Raw genomic sequence first — 15,990 nt, 5'->3', positions numbered from 1 at the left:
AAGTGGGGCTGAATGAGAGGGGATTGAGTCTATCATGAGCTGAACATGCGCAGACCATGTGCGTTCATGTGAGAGCGAGCTCTGTTCCATCTCACTTCTGAAGACAAAGGAATTCTCCGGTTGGAACATTAATGAAGAATGATGTTAAAAACATCCTGAAGATTGATTCAATACTTCGTTTGTTTGTCATGTTTTTACGGACTGTAATATAACTTTTTTAACTTTTCGTCCATACTTTCCGCTGGACTTGCCCACGCATCGTGAGTTTGGAAAGTGTACTGAACACTAGAACAACAAGGAGGAATTTGGACATAAATGATGGACATTATCGAACAAAACAAACATTTATTGTGGAACTGGGATTCCTGGGAGTGCATTCTGATGAAGATCATCAAAGGTAAGTGAATGTTTATAATGTTATTTTTTGACTTCTGTTGACTGCACAATATGGCAAATATATTTTTGTCTTGATTGGGCTCTGAGCGCCGACTATGATTATTGCATGGTTTGCTTTTTCCGTAAAAGTTTTTTTAAATCTGACACAGCGGTTGCATTAAGGAGAAGTGCATCTAAAATTCAATGCATAACACTTGTATTTTGATCAACATTTATAATGAGTATTTCTGTAAATTGATATGGCTCTCTGCAAAATCACAGAATGTTTTGGAACAACTGAACGTAATGCGCCAATGTAAACTCTGATTTTTGTATATAAATATTAACTTTACCGAACATAACATACATGTATTGTGTAACATGAAGTCCTATGAGTGTCATCTGATAAAGATCGTCAAAGGTTAGTGATTAATTTTATCTATATTTCTGCTTTTTGTGACTCCTCTCTTTGGCTGGAAAAAATGTCTGTGTTATTCTGTGAATAGGCACTCACCTAACATAATCGTTTGGTTTGCTTTCGTCGTAAAGCCTTTTTTGAAATCGGACACTGTGGCTGGATTTAGAACAAGTGTATATTTAAAATGGTGTAAAATACTTGTATGTTTGAGGAATTTTAATGATGGGATTTCTGTTGTTTTGAATTTGGCGCCCTGCAGTTTCACTGGCTGTTGAAGAGGTGGTACTCTACCGTCTCACGTACCCTAGATTAGGTTAATCAGCTATGGGTAGTTTAGAACAAGCAGCCATATTGTTGTCAGTCTACTAGGGACCTGTTTCTAATGTGTTAAGTGTGTATGTTTAATCTGTGTTACCATTTAGTTAGCTAGTAAATCAATTATTAAACCAATTTGTGTAGACTTGAATCATCAGTAAGGCTCGGGTTCTTGCAGATGCAAGGAGGTTACGACTGTTCAAAAGGATGATATGATACGATGTTATGATTAATACGTTTACAATTTTACAACAACATGGCTGCATGTTAAAAACTTCTTAAGGCTAGGGGTTGCTGTTGTCACTATTTATGGCTGCATGTTAATAAGTTGACTGTTTATAGATGTATAGGTACATCTTCAGGATGTAATTGAGGAGATGGTAAATCTTTAATGAACTGCTCTCGTGGTGCCCCAGAAGCTAATGAGTTAATTGTTACATGATACATTTAATCAGGTAACAATTAAACATAGTTAATTAGATAAATAACCATCTTCAGATTAATTTCAAAGTCAAGTCACGACACAGCATTCTCACATAGGTGTTCCGTTTGTCCAGGTGGGTGAGGGCAGTGTGGAGTGCAATAGAGATTGGGTCATCTGTGGATCTGTTTGGGGCGGTATGTGAATGGGTCCAGGGTGTGTGGGATGATGGTGTTGATGTGAGCCATGACCAGCCTTTCAGAAAACTTCATAGAGATTGTTTATAGATGTAATAGAGCTGGAGATAGTTTAATGCCTAAACTAAGGTGTTAAATACATGTACAAGTGTAACTACAGGGCTGATATTCCCTTTGTAGTCCATGATAGTTTGAAGACCTGCCAAATCCATTGGGCATCAAAGCCGGGGAAGTAGGATTCGACCTTAGTCCTGTATTTACACTTTGTCTGTTTGATAGCTCTTCGGAGGTCGTAGTGCGATTTCTTATGTGTCCCGATTAGTGTCCCGCTCCTTGAAAACGGCAGCTCTAGCCTTTAGCTTAGTGTGGATGTTGCCTGTTAATTCGTGGCTTCTGGTAGAGGTACGTACGATCACTGTGGGGACAATGTCATCAATGCACTAATTAATGAAGCCGGTGACTGATGTGGTAAACTCCTCAATGTCATCGGATAAATCCCGGAACATATTCCAGTCTGTGATAACAAAACAGTCCTGTAGTTTAGCATCCACTTCATTTGACCACTTCCATATTGAGCGAGTCACTGGTACTTCCTGCTTTAGTTTTTGCTTGTAAGCAGGAAGCACGAGGATAGAGTTGTGGTCTGATTTGCAGAACAAGCTGTAAGGTCTAGAACCAGCTCCACGTGAGGAGAAATAAACAGGATATTATATATTTTATTTTATTTTAACTAGGCAAGTCAGTTAAGAGCAAATTCTTATTTAAAATGACGACCTACCCCGGTCCAAACCCAAACAAAGCTGGGTCAATTGTTCACCGCCCAATCATGGCCGGATATGATACAGCTTGGATTCAAACCAGGGACTGTAGTGACGCCTCTTGCACTGACATGCAGTGCTTTAGACTGCTGAGCCACTCGGGAGCCCGTAGCTCTGTCCTAAAAAATAATCTTATTCGATATAATGGGGATAGGGTGCTATTTTGGACCCACCCATAGAGTTGCTTGGCTGGCAGGTCTCTCTCTGCTGTTAAATCATGAGTTTCCCATCGCAGCCCAGCGAGGTCCATCGTGTTTTTATTGTTCCTAAAAAATTTTGCCACCTTCTAAACCTATGGTGGAACTGCCTTTGTCCAGCAACTCTCTTTATTTCAGATTCAGTTATAGATTTATCCCTCCCCACCCACGGCCCAGAGAAGCACAGCTCTGGTTCTCGTTACCCAGTGTGTGTGTGTGTCTGGATTTGTATATTTGCCTATGGGGAGCCACAGGATTTGAACCCCAAAGAGATCCCATACTGTGGCACATGGATGATTGGACCTGTTTTGTTTTGGGGAGAGAAGAGGTGGAAGGAGATGTGGAAGGGGAGGAGGACCCAAAACCAGGAAGATATTATGGGGTGGACAGACAGACATGTGTTTCTTTGAGATAGAATGGTCACAGGGTGTAGACAGATGAGACCGGGGTCTGGGGTCTGGGGCGAGGCGAGGCGAATGTGAGGACGTGGTGGATGAGAGGACGGGGTTAAAGGGGATGAGATGAGGCTTGGGACAGGGGCGAGGTGGATGAGAGGACGGGGTTAAAGGGGGATGAGAGGATGCTGGGGTCTGGGGCGAGGTGGATGAGAGGACGGGGTTCAAGGGGGATGAGAGGAGGCTTGGGACAGGGGCGAGGTGGATGAGAGGACGGGGTTCAAGTGGGATGAGAGGAGGCTGGGGTCTGTGTTTGGAGCTGGTTTTGGAGTGGAATGCGCTCAGATTATACATTTGTTTCTCTGTTTTAAATCCATCTCTTAAATCCATCTCTTAAATCCATCTCTTAAATCAATCTCTTAAATCCATCTCTTAAATCCGTCTCTTAAATCCGTCTGTCTTTCTCTCTCTTTGTCTCACTCATCCCTGTGTAATCTCTATTTGTATTTATTCCCTTTCTAAACCCTATCTAATCCATGTCTAATCCCTGTCTAATCACTGCATAATCCCTGTCTAATCCATATGTAATCGCTTTCGAATCCCTATCTAATCCCGGTTTAATCCGTATATGTAACTAATCCCTTTCTAATTTGTATTTAATCAATGTTTTACCCATGTTTAATGTATATCTAATTCTTATTTAATCCATGTTATATCCCTATCTAATCTATATCTAATCTCTGTCTAATTCCTATGAAATCCACATATAATCCCTGTGTAATCACCATCTAATTACTGTCTAATCCCTATTTAAACCCTGTCTACTCACTGTATAATCCCTGTCTAATCCCTGTCTATTCTCAATCTAATCCCTGTTTTATAACATTCTAAACTGTTGGTATTAATTTACCTCAGCTCTAACTCCTCAATATGTCTGTCACTCATTTAGTTTATTATTGAGCAGCCTGCAACACACTGTTATTATTGAGCCGCCTACAACACACTGTTATTATTGAGCTGCCTGCAACAGACTGTTATTTTTGAGCCGCCTGCAACACACTGTTATTGTTGAGCTGCCTGCAACACACTGTTATTATTGAGCCGCCTGCAACACACTGTTATTATTGAGCTGCCTGCAACACACTGTTATTATTGAGCTGCCTGCAACACACTGTTATTATTGAGCCGCCTGCAACACACTGTTATTATTGAGCCGCCTGCAACAGACTGTTATTTTTGAGCCGCCTGCAACACACTGTTATTATTGAGCTGCCTGCAACACACTGTTATTATTGAGCAGCCTGCCACACACTGTTATTATTGAGCCGCCTGCAAAACACTGTTATTATTGAGCTGCCTGAAACACACTGTTATTATTGAGCCGCCTGCAAAACACTGTTATTACTGAGCCGCCTGCAACACACTGTTATTATTGAGCCGCCTGCAACACACTGTTATTATTGAGCCGCCTGCAACACACTGTTATTATTGAGCTGCCTGCAAAACAAAGTTATTATTGAGCTGCCTACAACACACTGGTATTATTGAGCCGCCTGCAACACACTGTTATTATTGAGCCACCTGCAACACACTGTTATTATTGAGCCGCCTGCAACACACTGTTATTATTGAGCTGCCTGCAACACACTGTTATTATTGAGCTGCCTGCAACAGACTGTTATTATTGAGCAGCCTGCCACACACTGTTATTATTTAGCCACCTGCAACACACTGTTATTATTGAGCCGCCTGCAACACACTGTTATTATTGAGCCGCCTGCAACACACTGTTATTATTGAGCCGCCTGCAACACACTGTTAATATTGAGCTGCCTGCAACACACTGTTAATATTGAGCCGCCTACAACACACTGTTATTATTGAGCTGCCTGCAACACACTGTTATTATTGAGCCGCCTGCAACACAATGTTATTATTTAGCTGCCTGCAACACACTGTTATTATTGAGCTGCCTGCAACACAATGTTATTATTGAGCTGCCTACAACACACTGGTATTATTGAGCCGCCTGCAACACACTGTTATTATTGAGCCACCTGCAACACACTGTTATTATTGAGCTGCCTGCAACACACTGTTATTATTGAGCTGCCTGCAACAGACTGTTATTATTGAGCAGCCTGCCACACACTGTTATTATTGAGCCGCCTGCAAAACACTGTTATTATTGAGCTGCCTGAAACACACTGTTATTATTGAGCCGCCTGCAACACACTGTTATTATTGAGCCGCCTGCAACACACTGTTATTATTGAGCTGCCTGCAACACACTGTTATTATTGAGCTGCCTGCAACACACTGTTATTATTGAGCCGCCTGCAACACACTGTTATTATTGAGCCGCCTGCAACAGACTGTTATTTTTGAGCCGCCTGCAACACACTGTTATTATTGAGCTGCCTGCAACACACTGTTATTATTGAGCTGCCTGCAACACACTGTTATTATTGAGCTGCCTGCAACACACTGTTATAATTGAGCTGCCTGCAACACACTGTTATTATTGAGCCGCCTGCAAAACACTGTTATTATTGAGCTGCCTGCAACACACTGTTATTATTGAGCCGCCTGCAAAACACTGTTATTACTGAGCCGCCTGCAACACACTGTTATTATTGAGCTGCCTGCAACACACTGTTATTATTGAGCTGCCTGCAACACAATGTTATTATTGAGCTGCCTACAACACACTGGTATTATTGAGCCGCCTGCAACACACTGTTATTATTGAGCCACCTGCAACACACTGTTATTATTGAGCTGCCTGCAACACACTGTTATTATTGAGCTGCCTGCAACAGACTGTTATTATTGAGCAGCCTGCCACACACTGTTATTATTGAGCCGCCTGCAAAACACTGTTATTATTGAGCTGCCTGAAACACACTGTTATTATTGAGCCGCCTGCAAAACACTGTTATTACTGAGCCGCCTGCAACACACTGTTATTATTGAGCCGCCTGCAACACACTGTTATTATTGAGCCGCCTGCAACACACTGTTATTATTGAGCTGCCTGCAACACAATGTTATTATTGAGCTGCCTACAACACACTGGTATTATTTAGCCGCCTGCAACACACTGTTATTATTGAGCCACCTGCAACACACTGTTATTATTGAGCTGCCTGCAACACACTGTTATTATTGAGCTGCCTGCAACAGACTGTTATTATTGAGCAGCCTGCCACACACTGTTATTATTTAGCCACCTGCAACACACTGTTATTATTGAGCCGCCTGCAACACACTGTTATTATTGAGCCGCCTGCAACACACTGTTATTATTGAGCCGCCTGCAACACACTGTTAATATTGAGCTGCCTGCAACACACTGTTAATATTGAGCCGCCTACAACACACTGTTATTATTGAGCTGCCTGCAACACACTGTTATTATTGAGCCGCCTGCAACACAATGTTATTATTTAGCTGCCTGCAACACACTGTTATTATTGAGCTGCCTGCAACACAATGTTATTATTGAGCTGCCTACAACACACTGGTATTATTGAGCCGCCTGCAACACACTGTTATTATTGAGCCACCTGCAACACACTGTTATTATTGAGCTGCCTGCAACACACTGTTATTATTGAGCTGCCTGCAACAGACTGTTATTATTGAGCAGCCTGCCACACACTGTTATTATTGAGCCGCCTGCAAAACACTGTTATTATTGAGCTGCCTGAAACACACTGTTATTATTGAGCCGCCTGCAAAACACTGTTATTACTGAGCCGCCTGCAACACACTGTTATTATTGAGCCGCCTGCAACACACTGTTATTATTGAGCCGCCTGCAACACACTGTTATTATTGAGCTGCCTGCAACACAATGTTATTATTGAGCTGCCTACAACACACTGTTATTATTGAGCCGCCTGCAACACACTGTTATTATTGAGCCACCTGCAACACACTGTTATTATTGAGCTGCCTGCAACACACTGTTATTATTGAGCTGCCTGCAACACACTGTTATTATTGAGCCGCCTGCAACACACTGTTATTATTGAGCTGCCTGCAACACAATGTTATTATTGAGCTGCCTACAACACACTGGTATTATTGAGCCGCCTGCAACACACTGTTATTATTGAGCCACCTGCAACACACTGTTATTATTGAGCTGCCTGCAACACACTGTTATTATTAAGCTGCCTGCAACAGACTGTTATTATTGAGTAGCCTGCCACACACTGTTATTATTGAGCCGCCTGCAAAACACTGTTATTATTGAGCTGCCTGAAACACACTGTTATTATTGAGCCGCCTGCAAAACACTGTTATTACTGAGCTGCCTGCAACACACTGTTATTATTGAGCCGCCTGCAACACACTGTTATTATTGAGCCGCCTGCAACACACTGTTATTATTGAGCTGCCTGCAACACAATGTTATTATTGAGCTGCCTACAACACACTGGTATTATTGAGCCGCCTGCAACACACTGTTATTATTGAGCCACCTGCAACACACTGTTATTATTGAGCTGCCTGCAACACACTGTTATTATTGAGCTGCCTGCAACAGACTGTTATTATTGAGCAGCCTGCCACACACTGTTATTATTTAGCCACCTGCAACACACTGTTATTATTGAGCCGCCTGCAACACACTGTTATTATTGAGCCGCCTGCAACACACTGTTATTATTGAGCCGCCTGCAACACACTGTTAATATTGAGCTGCCTGCAACACACTGTTAATATTGAGCCGCCTACAACACACTGTTATTATTGAGCTGCCTGCAACACACTGTTATTATTGAGCCGCCTGCAACACAATGTTATTATTTAGCTGCCTGCAACACACTGTTATTATTGAGCTGCCTGCAACACAATGTTATTATTGAGCTGCCTACAACACACTGGTATTATTGAGCCGCCTGCAACACACTGTTATTATTGAGCCACCTGCAACACACTGTTATTATTGAGCTGCCTGCAACACACTGTTATTATTGAGCTGCCTGCAACAGACTGTTATTATTGAGCAGCCTGCCACACACTGTTATTATTGAGCCGCCTGCAAAACACTGTTATTATTGAGCTGCCTGAAACACACTGTTATTATTGAGCCGCCTGCAAAACACTGTTATTACTGAGCCGCCTGCAACACACTGTTATTATTGAGCCGCCTGCGACACACTGTTATTATTGAGCCGCCTGCAACACACTGTTATTATTGAGCTGCCTGCAACACAATGTTATTATTGAGCTGCCTACAACACACTGGTATTATTGAGCCGCCTGCAACACACTGTTATTATTGAGCCACCTGCAACACACTGTTATTATTGAGCTGCCTGCAACACACTGTTATTATTGAGCTGCCTGCAACAGACTGTTATTATTGAGCAGCCTGCCACACACTGTTATTATTTAGCCACCTGCAACACACTGTTATTATTGAGCCGCCTGCAACACACTGTTATTATTGAGCCGCCTGCAACACACTGTTATTATTGAGCCGCCTGCAACACACTGTTAATATTGAGCTGCCTGCAACACACTGTTAATATTGAGCCGCCTACAACACACTGTTAATATTGAGCTAACTGCAACGCACTGTTATTATTGAGCCGCCTGCAACACACTGTTATTATTGAGCTGCCTGCAACACACTGTTATTATTGAGCCGCCTGCAACACACTGTTATTATTGAGCTGCCTGCAACACACTGTTATTATTGAGCTGCCTGCAACACACTGTTATTATTGAGCCGCCTGCAACACACTGTTATTATTGAGCTGCCTGCAACACAATGTTATTATTGAGCTGCCTACAACACACTGGTATTATTGAGCCGCCTGCAACACACTGTTATTATTGAGCCGCCTGCAACGTACTGTTATTATTGAGCTGCCTGCAACACACTGTTATTATTGAGCTGCCTGCAACAGACTGTTATTATTGAGCAGCCTGCCACACACTGTTATTATTGAGCCGCCTGCAAAACACTGTTATTATTGAGCTGCCTGAAACACACTGTTATTATTGAGCCGCCTGCAAAACACTGTTATTACTGAGCCGCCTGCAACACACTGTTATTATTGAGCCGCCTGCGACACACTGTTATTATTGAGCCGCCTGCAACACACTGTTATTATTGAGCTGCCTGCAACACACTGTTATTATTGAGCTGCCTACAACACACTGGTATTATTGAGCCGCCTGCAACACACTGTTATTATTGAGCCACCTGCAACACACTGTTATTATTGAGCTGCCTGCAACACACTGTTATTATTGAGCTGCCTGCAACAGACTGTTATTATTGAGCAGCCTGCCACACACTGTTATTATTGAGCCGCCTGCAAAACACTGTTATTATTGAGCTGCCTGAAACACACTGTTATTATTGAGCCGCCTGCAACACACTGTTATTATTGAGCCGCCTGCAACACACTGTTATTATTGAGCTGCCTGCAACACACTGTTATTATTGAGCTGCCTGCAACACACTGTTATTATTGAGCCGCCTGCAACACACTGTTATTATTGAGCCGCCTGCAACAGACTGTTATTTTTGAGCCGCCTGCAACACACTGTTATTATTGAGCTGCCTGCAACACACTGTTATTATTGAGCTGCCTGCAACACACTGTTATTATTGAGCTGCCTGCAACACACTGTTATAATTGAGCTGCCTGCAACACACTGTTATTATTGAGCCGCCTGCAAAACACTGTTATTATTGAGCTGCCTGCAACACACTGTTATTATTGAGCCGCCTGCAAAACACTGTTATTACTGAGCCGCCTGCAACACACTGTTATTATTGAGCTGCCTGCAACACACTGTTATTATTGAGCTGCCTGCAACACAATGTTATTATTGAGCTGCCTACAACACACTGGTATTATTGAGCCGCCTGCAACACACTGTTATTATTGAGCCACCTGCAACACACTGTTATTATTGAGCTGCCTGCAACACACTGTTATTATTGAGCTGCCTGCAACAGACTGTTATTATTGAGCAGCCAGCCACACACTGTTATTATTGAGCCGCCTGCAAAACACTGTTATTATTGAGCTGCCTGAAACACACTGTTATTACTGAGCCGCCTGCAAAACACTGTTATTACTGAGCCGCCTGCAACACACTGTTATTATTGAGCCGCCTGCAACACACTGTTATTATTGAGCCGCCTGCAACACACTGTTATTATTGAGCTGCCTGCAACACAATGTTATTATTGAGCTGCCTACAACACACTGGTATTATTGAGCCGCCTGCAACACACTGTTATTATTGAGCCACCTGCAACACACTGTTATTATTGAGCTGCCTGCAACACACTGTTATTATTGAGCTGCCTGCAACAGACTGTTATTATTGAGCAGCCTGCCACACACTGTTATTATTTAGCCACCTGCAACACACTGTTATTATTGAGCCGCCTGCAACACACTGTTATTATTGAGCCGCCTGCAACACACTGTTATTATTGAGCCGCCTGCAACACACTGTTAATATTGAGCTGCCTGCAACACACTGTTAATATTGAGCCGCCTACAACACACTGTTATTATTGAGCTGCCTGCAACACACTGTTATTATTGAGCCGCCTGCAACACAATGTTATTATTTAGCTGCCTGCAACACACTGTTATTATTGAGCTGCCTGCAACACAATGTTATTATTGAGCTGCCTACAACACACTGGTATTATTGAGCCGCCTGCAACACACTGTTATTATTGAGCCACCTGCAACACACTGTTATTATTGAGCTGCCTGCAACACACTGTTATTATTGAGCTGCCTGCAACAGACTGTTATTATTGAGCAGCCTGCCACACACTGTTATTATTGAGCCGCCTGCAAAACACTGTTATTATTGAGCTGCCTGAAACACACTGTTATTATTGAGCCGCCTGCAAAACACTGTTATTACTGAGCCGCCTGCAACACACTGTTATTATTGAGCCGCCTGCAACACACTGTTATTATTGAGCCGCCTGCAACACACTGTTATTATTGAGCTGCCTGCAACACAATGTTATTATTGAGCTGCCTACAACACACTGTTATTATTGAGCCGCCTGCAACACACTGTTATTATTGAGCCACCTGCAACACACTGTTATTATTGAGCTGCCTGCAACACACTGTTATTATTGAGCTGCCTGCAACACACTGTTATTATTGAGCCGCCTGCAACACACTGTTATTATTGAGCTGCCTGCAACACAATGTTATTATTGAGCTGCCTACAACACACTGGTATTATTGAGCCGCCTGCAACACACTGTTATTATTGAGCCACCTGCAACACACTGTTATTATTGAGCTGCCTGCAACACACTGTTATTATTAAGCTGCCTGCAACAGACTGTTATTATTGAGTAGCCTGCCACACACTGTTATTATTGAGCCGCCTGCAAAACACTGTTATTATTGAGCTGCCTGAAACACACTGTTATTATTGAGCCGCCTGCAAAACACTGTTATTACTGAGCCGCCTGCAACACACTGTTATTATTGAGCCGCCTGCAACACACTGTTATTATTGAGCCGCCTGCAACACACTGTTATTATTGAGCTGCCTGCAACACAATGTTATTATTGAGCTGCCTACAACACACTGGTATTATTGAGCCGCCTGCAACACACTGTTATTATTGAGCCACCTGCAACACACTGTTATTATTGAGCTGCCTGCAACACACTGTTATTATTGAGCTGCCTGCAACAGACTGTTATTATTGAGCAGCCTGCCACACACTGTTATTATTTAGCCACCTGCAACACACTGTTATTATTGAGCCGCCTGCAACACACTGTTATTATTGAGCCGCCTGCAACACACTGTTATTATTGAGCCGCCTGCAACACACTGTTAATATTGAGCTGCCTGCAACACACTGTTAATATTGAGCCGCCTACAACACACTGTTATTATTGAGCTGCCTGCAACACACTGTTATTATTGAGCCGCCTGCAACACAATGTTATTATTTAGCTGCCTGCAACACACTGTTATTATTGAGCTGCCTGCAACACAATGTTATTATTGAGCTGCCTACAACACACTGGTATTATTGAGCCGCCTGCAACACACTGTTATTATTGAGCCACCTGCAACACACTGTTATTATTGAGCTGCCTGCAACACACTGTTATTATTGAGCTGCCTGCAACAGACTGTTATTATTGAGCAGCCTGCCACACACTGTTATTATTGAGCCGCCTGCAAAACACTGTTATTATTGAGCTGCCTGAAACACACTGTTATTATTGAGCCGCCTGCAAAACACTGTTATTACTGAGCCGCCTGCAACACACTGTTATTATTGAGCCGCCTGCGACACACTGTTATTATTGAGCCGCCTGCAACACACTGTTATTATTGAGCTGCCTGCAACACAATGTTATTATTGAGCTGCCTACAACACACTGGTATTATTGAGCCGCCTGCAACACACTGTTATTATTGAGCCACCTGCAACACACTGTTATTATTGAGCTGCCTGCAACACACTGTTATTATTGAGCTGCCTGCAACAGACTGTTATTATTGAGCAGCCTGCCACACACTGTTATTATTTAGCCACCTGCAACACACTGTTATTATTGAGCCGCCTGCAACACACTGTTATTATTGAGCCGCCTGCAACACACTGTTATTATTGAGCCGCCTGCAACACACTGTTAATATTGAGCTGCCTGCAACACACTGTTAATATTGAGCCGCCTACAACACACTGTTAATATTGAGCTAACTGCAACGCACTGTTATTATTGAGCCGCCTGCAACACACTGTTATTATTGAGCTGCCTGCAACACACTGTTATTATTGAGCCGCCTGCAACACACTGTTATTATTGAGCTGCCTGCAACACACTGTTATTATTGAGCTGCCTGCAACACACTGTTATTATTGAGCCGCCTGCAACACACTGTTATTATTGAGCTGCCTGCAACACAATGTTATTATTGAGCTGCCTACAACACACTGGTATTATTGAGCCGCCTGCAACACACTGTTATTATTGAGCCACCTGCAACGTACTGTTATTATTGAGCTGCCTGCAACACACTGTTATTATTGAGCTGCCTGCAACAGACTGTTATTATTGAGCAGCCTGCCACACACTGTTATTATTGAGCCGCCTGCAAAACACTGTTATTATTGAGCTGCCTGAAACACACTGTTATTATTGAGCCGCCTGCAAAACACTGTTATTACTGAGCCGCCTGCAACACACTGTTATTATTGAGCCGCCTGCGACACACTGTTATTATTGAGCCGCCTGCAACACACTGTTATTATTGAGCTGCCTGCAACACAATGTTATTATTGAGCTGCCTACAACACACTGGTATTATTGAGCCGCCTGCAACACACTGTTATTATTGAGCCACCTGCAACACACTGTTATTATTGAGCTGCCTGCAACACACTGTTATTATTGAGCTGCCTGCAACAGACTGTTATTATTGAGCAGCCTGCCACACACTGTTATTATTTAGCCACCTGCAACACACTGTTATTATTGAGCCGCCTGCAACACACTGTTATTATTGAGCCGCCTGCAACACACTGTTATTATTGAGCCGCCTGCAACACACTGTTAATATTGAGCTGCCTGCAACACACTGTTAATATTGAGCCGCCTACAACACACTGTTAATATTGAGCTAACTGCAACGCACTGTTATTATTGAGCCGCCTGCAACACACTGTTATTATTGAGCTGCCTGCAACACACTGTTATTATTGAGCCGCCTGCAACACACTGTTATTATTGAGCTGCCTGCAACACACTGTTATTATTGAGCTGCCTGCAACACACTGTTATTATTGAGCCGCCTGCAACACACTGTTATTATTGAGCCGCCTGCAACAGACTGTTATTTTTGAGCCGCCTGCAACACACTGTTATTATTGAGCTGCCTGCAACACACTGTTATTATTGAGCCGCCTGCAACACACTGTTATTATTGAGCTGCCTGCAACACACTGTTATAATTGAGCTGCCTGCAACACACTGTTATTATTGAGCCTCCTGCAAAACACTGTTATTATTGAGCTGCCTGCAACACACTGTTATTATTGAGCCGCCTGCAAAACACTGTTATTACTGAGCCGCCTGCAACACACTGTTATTATTGAGCTGCCTGCAACACACTGTTATTATTGAGCCGCCTGCAACACAATGTTATTATTTAGCTGCCTGCAACACACTGTTATTATTGAGCCGCCTGCAACACACTGTTATTATTGAGCCGCCTGCAACACACTGTTATTATTGAGCTGCCTGCAACACAATGTCATTATTGAGCTGCCTACAACACACTGGTATTATTGAGCCGCCTGCAACACACTGTTATTATTGAGCCACCTGCAACACACTGTTATTATTGAGCTGCCTGCAACACACTGTTATTATTGAGCTGCCTGCAACAGACTGTTATTATTGAGCAGCCTGCCACACACTGTTATTATTGAGCCGCCTGCAAAACACTGTTATTATTGAGCTGCCTGAAACACACTGTTATTATTGAGCCGCCTGCAAAACACTGTTATTACTGAGCCGCCTGCAACACACTGTTATTATTGAGCCGCCTGCAACACACTGTTATTATTGAGCCGCCTGCAACACACTGTTATTATTGAGCTGCCTGCAACACACTGTTATTATTGAGCTGCCTACAACACACTGGTATTATTGAGCCGCCTGCAACACACTGTTATTATTGAGCCACCTGCAACACACTGTTATTATTGAGCTGCCTGCAACACACTGTTATTATTGAGCTGCCTGCAACAGACTGTTATTATTGAGCAGCCTGCCACACACTGTTATTATTTAGCCACCTGCAACACACTGTTATTATTGAGCCGCCTGCAACACACTGTTATTATTGAGCCGCCTGCAACACACTGTTATTATTGAGCCGCCTGCAACACACTGTTAATATTGAGCTGCCTGCAACACACTGTTAATATTGAGCCGCCTACAACACACTGTTATTATTGAGCTGCCTGCAACACACTGTTATTATTGAGCTGCCTGCAACACACTGTTATTATTGAGCTGCCTGCAACACACTGTTATTATTGAGCTGCCTGCAACAGACTGTTATTATTGAGCTGCCTGCAACACTGTTATTATTGAGCTGCCTGCAACACACTGTTATTTTTGAGCTGCCTGCAACACTGTTATTATTGAGCTGCCTGCAACACACTGTCATTATTGAGCTGCCTGTAACACAATGTTATTATTGAGCTGCCTGCAACACTGTTTTTCTTGAGCTGCCTGCAACACACTGTTATTATTGAGCCGCCTGCAACACACTGTTATTATTGAGCTGCCTGCAATACACTGTTATTATTGAGCCGCCTGCAACAAACTGTTATTATTGAGCCGCCTGCAACACACTGTTTTTTATTGAGCTGCCTGCAACACACTATTATTATTGAGCCGCCTGCAACACACTGTTATTATTGAGCTGCCTGCAACACACTGTTATTATTGAGCCGCCTGCAACACACTGTTATTATTGAGCCGCCTGCAACACACTGTTATTATTGAGCTGCCTGCAACACACTGTTATTATTGAGCTGCCTGCAACACTGTTATTATTGAGCCGCCTGCAACACACTGTTATTATTGAGCTGCCTGCAACACACTGTTATTATTGAGCCGCCTGCAACACATTGTTATTATTGATCCGCCTGCAACACACTGTTATTATTGAGCCGCCTGCAACACACTGTTATTATTGAGCTGCCTGTAACACACTGTTATTATTGAGCCGCCTGCAACACACTGTTAATATTGAGCTGCCTGCAACGCACTGTTATTATTGAG

The sequence above is a fragment of the Salvelinus fontinalis genome, chromosome 7, assembly GCF_029448725.1.
Source record: "Salvelinus fontinalis isolate EN_2023a chromosome 7, ASM2944872v1, whole genome shotgun sequence".
NCBI classification, from domain to species: Eukaryota; Metazoa; Chordata; class Actinopteri; order Salmoniformes; family Salmonidae; genus Salvelinus; species Salvelinus fontinalis.
Note: the sequence above shows the minus strand (reverse complement) of the source record.